The following is an 8,819-nucleotide window of genomic DNA, read 5'->3' as shown; positions in this document are numbered from 1 at the left end:
TTAAATAATATTTTCCCATTGTTGGGTACAGTCCATATATCAATTAACACATTGTTGATAAGCAAAACAAGCATATCAAAGGTTGTAATAATTTCACAAGTTACATATATATGTGATATGCACATTCCAATTGGAGTACATATTATAAATCAATTAATGCTAGTCTGTCTTGTATAAATAACGCTAATGTTGAAGGTTTCTTTGATATTTGCCCATAGGGCATTAGCAATTATGGCCATGTTTGATTTATTCTTTTGGGCCTCGTTATTTTATTTCTTCTTCATTCTGGGCATGGATGGGCAAGAATTCTTGTCATGGGCCACATTCTTTCTAAAATAAAAAATCAGGTCATAGCATAAAAACTAAGGTAACTCCTCATCTTGCTCATTTTTATTTTTTGAAGAAACTCTATGACTACAAACTTCTACCATAGATGTTTACTAATTGGATACCATAGAAACTCACCTCAGTGGACATTGACTTCCGGCCATCCACTGGTAAACATATATACCGACAGTTTTGGAAACTTAGGCTGGCGGTTAATCCGAAAGGATTTTGAGAAAGTAGATAAAGTAGAAATGAATTCGTAACTAAACAATAGCTTTGGGGAGGGGGCCTAGTATGGTAATGTTGTATGGGTCTAAATGATGCTAATTATTTTTTTTAAAAAAAAAGCCTTCTATTGAAATGAGCAAGCAAAGCATAGCTAGTGTCTTATTTAAAGGAGCTATGTTTCCTACCTTGAAAGGAACTTGAAATGATGACCGATCCATGAGACTTGAAAAATTAAAGGAGAAAAAAGGATAGTTCAATTAGACTAGATAAAAAAATAGCTAAACAAAGGAATGGTGGGCTTGATTAATTTTTAAATTCAAAGCTTCCATGTGTCCCACTTAAAATCTTAACAACAAGATTGAAATTTAATGCAGAATTCCTATTATGCCATGGATGAGACCTAGTTTAGACTCTAGACAAGTGGCAACATTTGTTTTTTTTTTTTTTTTTTTCTTTTTTATGGAAAGCATTCATTGTCAATCTCAAAATTTTTTCTAACATCAAAAGGGATGAAATGAGAATGTGAAGAGAAGTAGCAAGACTAAGTAAATCGATTGCTAAGTAAAAAAAATGTTAATTATACCAATAAGTAAGGCAATGCTTTATTTATCGGATGCATGCTAATGGGCTAATTCTACTCAACTATTCAAAAGAAATCGGAAAATAAGAAAAGAGATAAAACTTGAATAAGAAAATAAACTAAATTGTTTGAATGGTAAAAAAACTATGACACCACATAAACGATTTCAGCAACATTCAAATTTTGAATCAACAACTTTAACCATGGTTGTTTCCCCAAATACGTACTGTTGAATACCCTATACATCGAGGATAAATCTACTTGTTGAGCTCTTCCTGGGATGCTTTATTCTCCTTGAGTGATCCCCAAGCTTTAGAATGAACTTTGATTCATTTTGGTAGATCAAGGACGTTGGTTATGCAGCCCAAATTGTGTGAAACAATTGCTGAATGCTTGTAAATTCCTTCTACACTGATATTGCTTCAGAAGGCTTCATACTTCTCACTACAAAAAAACAGGTATATAGCTACTGCAATCTTGCTACGGACATAAAAATCCATAGCTAAAATATGAGATATAACTACAGACTTTTTATGTCTGTGGCTACAGTTTATTTCAGTAAGTAATCTTTGGCTACGGGCACTTGATCTCTGGCTACAAACTGTTTGTAACCACGGATTTTAGTTGTCCGTAACCATTAATCAGCGCTCATATGCACCGCTAATGATATTGCCACGGAAACTAGTTAACCTTAGCAATAGCCCATATCAATTCATATATTTGAAAGTTTTCCTCTTTTCTCTCTCCCACTAAACTCTATTTTCAACCCGTGTTTCCTTTTTATCTCCCACTCCAAACCCTCTTCTTCTCCGTTTATAAGCTCCACTGACACCATCTTTGTCATGCTTCAAGTAATAGTCGAAAGCAGATCATCTATATTGTGCTTCAAGCCAACTCTGCATTCCATCGGAGCTTACGTCCCAACTTAAAACCAATTGATAGAAATCTCAGGTAAGAATCCCTGTCTCTATTTCTTTCTCTTTCTTTCTGAACTGCTATAATTTATTCTCCCTCTAGCGTTGTTGGTTAATCCAATGCATTTCTGAGAATACTTTCCTCCCCTTGTTCATTGCTCTATGTCAGCCTCTTGCTTATTCTCCTCTTGACCAACATCCATACGCTTCACTACCATTTTCAAGCATAATACAAACTTATGAAAACCCTTGATGTCTTTGCCTCCAACGATGTCTTGCAGCTTCTCTATTGGCAGTGACACAAGGCTATTGTGTGAGAATCTCTTTCTTTTGGCTTTTTGATTTCCACTCTAATTTAAATTAGCCAACATTTTTTTGGGTGTAGGAGAAAAACCTAGCTAAATAGATTTCATTACGACATATATCAATAGAAGGCATATTCTTTTTACATGTACTTTAAACCAGAGAAGTCGTAGAAGGCATATTTTAGAAGTTATGATTTATATGTTGATTTCTTCATTATATTATGTTATACATTTTTAGAATTAAAAAATCTTGGTTCAAAGTATCTGAGATAAGAAGTGTATCACTTGTTATTTGATAGAATTATTAATATATTAATTGAAAATTGTCCCTTTATTAACTCGATCATTGTTGGATATTTCATAAGTGGGCATTATACGAAAATTTTAAGGAGAAAATTAAATATGAAGTTAGGGACGTGGAATTGGGAAGAGTTCACATAGATGACTTCAAGTTTAGGTTAAATACAAAAACACAAATTGATTTGTGCATGAATTCTGCATTTATTGGGTTATACCCATAAATTGTTACTGAAGATGCAAGCTAAGTGTTTGAAGAAATATCACATAGATAAGCAAGGTAGCAAGGTAAGTACTTTGCTCTTTGTGTTTTGGTTGTGTGCTAGTTTATCAATTTAGTTATATCTTATGTTATTTCTAGCTTAACCACCAAAAAGAAAAGAAATTATGCTAAAATCCATATGCTTTGTTGGCATTTAAAGACATGGTAGCCTCCAATTTGTTAAAGCCAAATCATTATTTTGTTTATTTTTTTTTGAATATAAGTATCTTTCACATGCACCTTACTCTGTCTCCACACTTGAGTCCTTGTCTTTTATGTAATACACAAAAACTGTTAAAGCAATGAAGTTCATAAATTCCTCCTTTGATTGTCTCTTGATTGTTCTCTATATATAATAAGTCCTTTGTGAGACATTTATTAGACCATTTCCTCCCTCTCCCCTCAATAGCTAGTTGACACTATTAAAGCTTTGACTATATTGATTTCACATTTTCACTAGGCATGGATTGTTCACCTTAGTTGCTTTATATACTATAAAGGGCATTATTCAATGCTAGTCAGAATGGATCTCAGATCTTAAAATTTGTTATGCTAACAGTTTCAAGTCACAAGAGGACTTGTGAGGGATTGTTTGTGTTTTATCTAAAGAAACAAATATTTTATTATAGAAAAAAGGAGAACATGCAAGTATAAGGTATTGGTACAATGCCCTTTATAGGAAAATGAGGCATTGCTCCAATGGATGAACCAATACTTCACAATGGATTTGTTTTAGAGAAGAAACTTCCATTTAAACAACAGTTCACAATGGATGAACCAAGTACCCTTTATATGAAATAGGCTAGAGGCTACCAGTGCTATTTTCCTCTTAGGCTCAGTTTGAAAGGAGTACAAATACAAATATGTACAGTACAAATGCATACAAATTAATACAAAATACAAGGTTTTGCACTCTACATATTTGTATTTGTACTCCTTCTAAATGGAGCCTTAAGAATTCTTAGTATGAATGTACTTATAAATTATATTTAAAGGATATAAATGCTTTATATCAGCATTTTCTTTAAGGATTTTGAAGGAAAAGGTGAGGAAAGGAAGGGAAAGGCAAGGAAACCTTTACAGACCTTGTATAGGTTTCCCTGCCTTTCCCTTCCATCCCCTACCTTTTCCTTCAAACCAAACATAACCTAAAGTTGTTTAAGATCTTTATATTAGCTTTCATTTTGGTTTATTTGTTTTCTTCTCATTACTGCATCGGGCTACTTGTAATCACTATTTAGTTGTCTATAGAACCATATCCATTACTTGGTGTAATGCCACAAAATTTTTCAAACATGTCTTATTTGGTCCAATGGCAGTCCAACACAACAAAAAGTTAGCTATGCACATGAATCTTGAAGTCTTTTTAATGTAGATTCCTATTCTGTCCTTTGCTACATGAATCGATGAATGCCCTACTTGCAGGTTGCAACCCACATTGTACAAGCAATCATTGTTCTTTGAAGTATGATCCAAATTATGATACTCAAACTGCACTTTATATCCAGATATTGACAAGGATGAGGTGTTGTTATTAACTTTAGTAAACTAGTATTTATTTTTGTTCTTTTCTTTATATATAGGTTGGACATGCTCCAGGAGATACTTATTTTTTGTTCTTTACTTTATAGGTTGAACGTCCAAGGAGATAATTTACATGTGAGGATGGAGACAAACTTTATCAAATTTTATATGTCAAGTTTAAGTTTTTTTTATTAAGTTTAATGTATTAAAGCAATTTGAATTTGTAATAGATTTTGAACACATGGATTTATACAAAAGTGCACGAGATGTAATTTATTGTTTTAATAATATAATCATTTATTAGAAATTTGTGTTCATGTTCCATATTATAACTATGAATGAAATAAGTGGTGTTTGTATTCATTATGGGAAAAAATTCAGGATTTAGCCAGGTTTTATAGGAACCATAGTGATGGGTTCAAAATTTTCATTTAATTTTAGCTACGGATAATTTAAAACTATAGCTATAGGTGTATATTTTTAGCCACAAACAATATAAAGCCATGGCTAAAGATATATCCTTTAGCTACAGTTTTATCCGTAGCTAAAGACATATGGCTACGGACAACAGTTGTAGCTATAGGTGGGATTTAGCCACGGATTTTCTTTTCCATAGCTATAGCCTATAGCCATGCGAACAACTCCCATGGTTTTTTGTTCGTAGTTAATCCGTAGCTATAGGTCTATAGGTACGGTTTTGTCTGTAGCTAAAGATCATTTTTCTTGTAGTGTCTTCTCTTTAATTGATGCACGACCCAAGGGTGTTCTTTGGCTTCAAACTGATATGGAGGGACTATAGGGATGCTGGATAATGAGTGGGGAGGCTTCGGGACGTGGGTAATGGCCGTGGGAGTTGAGCTCTTTCCCTAAGCTGGCTTGAGTCTAGGTTCTATTATCTATCTAAGATGTGAGAAGGGGGTGGTATTTATAGATTTTTGGGGAGGATTCTAGAAGGGAATGAAGGGCTGAGATTGGGAGACTAGGAAGATCAATGATTGAGGTTTAAAGAGTTTTGGAGGGAGATTGATTGAGAGAATGGATTGTCAAGACAGATTTGGGAGAGATCCTCTCAATTAATCAAGACAGATTTGGGAGAGATCCTCTCAATTAATCAAGACAAAGAGTGAAATATTTCACCAATTTACCTAAATTGGACATTCCAAGTTTAGGTGATTGGGTTGATTGATTAGAGGGGTAGTTTTGTCAAGGGCATTTCTTTAATTTCATTAGAGGGGTATTTTGGCAGTGGGCTAACAAAATTGTTTTGGGTAACTTTTTATCAAGGGCATTCCTTTAATTTGGTGAGAGGGGTATTTTTGTAATTTTGGGAAAATGGGTCAAACCAGGTTTAAGGGGGTCAGGTCGGGTTTTTGGTTCAATGGTGGGGATTTTTGGGTCAAAAAATGGAGGGTTGAAATGATTCTGACTACATAGGGGGTTTTGTGTCTATGGGCTAACAAAATTGGCCGAAATGGAATCTTTTTACATAGAAGGGAAATGTGGATATTTTTGGCTAAAATTTGGTAAGGTGGGGTTTCTGGAGATTCTGGTTTGAGATTTCCCAGGTAGGTATTTGGGGTGTCTGAGAATTGATGGTTATGTCTGATTTGATGGTTGAAGTGTAAGTGTGTGTCGATCGGAATCATCAAATAAGTATCGGGCATGTTTGATAGTCGAGTCAAAGTAATCTGAACACCCCCCACCCACACATCTCCATTACGGATGGCTCTCTTTAAAAAAAAAATGGCTCCAATTACATCGATTGATAACAATTTCCACTTTATTTGGCTTTCCCCAACCAAAAAGTCGTTTTTATAAAACCCAAATCGAAGTGACCCTACAAACGTAACCTGCTTTTTGCCTTTTCCCAGATAACCTAGATAACATCTTTATAAGTCGAACCTCTACACCATCAAGAACTCCTTTCTTTACTCTATTAATTGATTCACCTATCAAGCATGCTACTTTGAAAATCCCATCCTCTCCTAGTAATAGATCAACTCTCTCTACCACCACATAACAAATTCCAACACAATTACCAAAGTACATTACAGGGATAGGTGGGTTTAAACGAGCCATGCAATCTATCATAAACCATAAATTATCATACTTGTAGCCTACTTTAATAAAACAAACCCATAAAAAAGAACCTGTTACTGACATATGAAATTGTGATGCAGATTGTTGTGTATGTTTGTCCTTGTTAAATCAAGCCAAGATCCATTCCTTTAGCTTCGCAACGCTAGTTCCATTAAGACCAAACATTGCTCGAGACATGTTTGGTGCAAGTTTTGGATTCATTGCTTTCAATTTTTACAGCCCATATGAGGACATCTCCATCGTAAACTTTAAAAATTCTACTAACTTGATCAACATAATTTTGTTCAATACTTGTTAATGTTAAGTTATTGATTACATATAGAGGTGTCAATTGAACGGATTTGGTCCAATTCGATCTAGTCTAATGTGAGTCCACTTACAAATGAATTGGACCTAATCCAATCCAAATCCAATGCAAATCAAATCCAATCCAATCCATTAAATGTAAATGGATTGGATTGGATCCAATCCGAACTGAATGAAATATCAAAAATTATATAAAAGCATTCTTTACATTGAAAAAATACTTTTATAAAAATGCTTTCATAAAAGTACTTTCATAAAAGTGATTTTATGCTGGCTTCAGTTTTGATTGATTCCAAATTAGACAAGGATGTGGCCTCATGATCGGATTATTGGAAATTTGGTTTAGGTCCAATTCAAACCAATAAGAATATAGACCAGTTTATTTTGGATTGGCCCAATCCAATAATTATAATGGACCGTCCAAATCCGATTTGATAAGGTTTGGATCAGATTGAATCCAAACCAAAACCAATCAATTGACACCCCTAATCATATCTCTCACGAAATGGGAGATACTCCTTGGATAAAGATGTGCCCATGACTTCAGGAAGTGTGAAGCTAATCTACCATCAGAAACCACATGATCCATGGTGACAACAAAACATATTTTAGAATTAGGGAATAAGATAATTTTTGAAATGCCATGGTTGGAATAACCAAATCAGATAGGGACAGGGTGTTAGACAGTATATGCCCTCAATTCTAGCATGAATGATGTAAATCAATATTTATTATTAAATAAATTTAGTTCATTATTATTTCATATTTATATGGTATGTTTCTATGTAATACCCATTGAATTAGACATTTATAAAACTTATGTTGGCTTCAAAGTTCTTAATTGATTGATAAACTTGAGGAATAATCTATCTTTACTCACGTTAGACTTAAGGTACAATGAATAAGTGTTTTAGAAATAAGACTTTTTTCTAGTTTAACCCTAGACCTTGGAAACAAATGCATAAAACTAAAAAGTTGCATTTAATGCCCTAATTTAGGTTGTACATATCGGTTCGGTTGGGTTGCCCATAATTTTGTCAACCGAACCGAATATGTCGGATTAATTATTATAACAATTGAAACAAACCAAAGAAAATGAAAAATTGACTTATAATAGAATCTATTGAATGGTCGGTTTATTCAATTTCAACAAAACCGAGGCATACCCAAAGCCCAATCAACTTTTTCTCTTCTTTACCTTCAAAATTATAACTTCATAGCTACTTCCGCCATATCTACTACAATTCAAAGGAAAATATTCCTTATTAGGTTTTAACCATACAAGAAAAATTAGATAATTTATTGTTCAAAACATCGTAATGGAAAAGAATTAATAAAGTAATAGGTATTGGGCAATAGGTTCAACTTTTACCGAGTTACACTGTTGCATTTCAAAGTTCAAGGTTCAAACCTGTATGTACATGGCTACATGCCCTAAAGGCTAGGGCCTCAGTTGTAGACACTCGCGATGAGGTAAACTCTCCTTTCAAGTTCTTCTCTGTCAGGTTATAAAAACACTTTCGTCCTCTTTTGGAAAGAGGGAATTAGGACATGAGAGAGTTAATATTCAAGTAGCGTATTAGAGATGATTGGTTTGGATCGGTTTGATTTTGGTTTACAAGGTCTTAACCCGCAACCAAATTGATGAATCAGGTTATACATATTTTTAAACCAAAACCGACCAAATTAAGTTAAAAACTGACCACATTAGATTGAGTTGGGCCGGTTTGGTACCTACCTAACTTAATAATGACACTACACCTTGTGTTAAATATTGATTTATATTTGATGTGCCAACCAATAAGATCCTTTTGCGGTCAAATAGCTAGATATATTGAAGTAGATGTTATGTTTGTGTCTTGAATTCTTTGTGGTGACTCACTTCATGAATCTGCTCCGAATTAATTCGAGAAAAACCCAAAGGCAAAATTTTATAGTGGTTTGTGGTGGATGCATAGGGCTTGGGTGGACCCGAT

General features: G+C 34.0%; 1 long non-coding RNA gene across 2 annotated transcripts; it reads left to right on the top strand.

The window, feature by feature from the left end:
- Nucleotides 1-1,628: 1,628 nt before the first annotated feature.
- Nucleotides 1,629-4,754, top strand: LOC104593905 (uncharacterized). Of its 2 annotated transcripts, XR_734652.3 has the most exons (4): nucleotides 1,629-2,086; nucleotides 2,219-2,362; nucleotides 4,339-4,438; nucleotides 4,545-4,754. It is a non-coding gene; the product is annotated as an uncharacterized LOC104593905 (long non-coding RNA). The 2 variants fall into 2 exon arrangements; XR_734653.3 differs by lacking the exon at nucleotides 2,219-2,362 and having other exon boundaries at nucleotides 1,644-2,086.
- Nucleotides 4,755-8,819: the final 4,065 nt, after the last annotated feature.

Source organism: Nelumbo nucifera, chromosome 5, assembly GCF_055504915.1.
Source record: "Nelumbo nucifera cultivar China Antique chromosome 5, China Antique-T2T, whole genome shotgun sequence".
Taxonomy (NCBI): Eukaryota; Viridiplantae; Streptophyta; class Magnoliopsida; order Proteales; family Nelumbonaceae; genus Nelumbo; species Nelumbo nucifera.
Note: the sequence above shows the minus strand (reverse complement) of the source record. Positions and strands in the feature narration are given on the sequence as shown.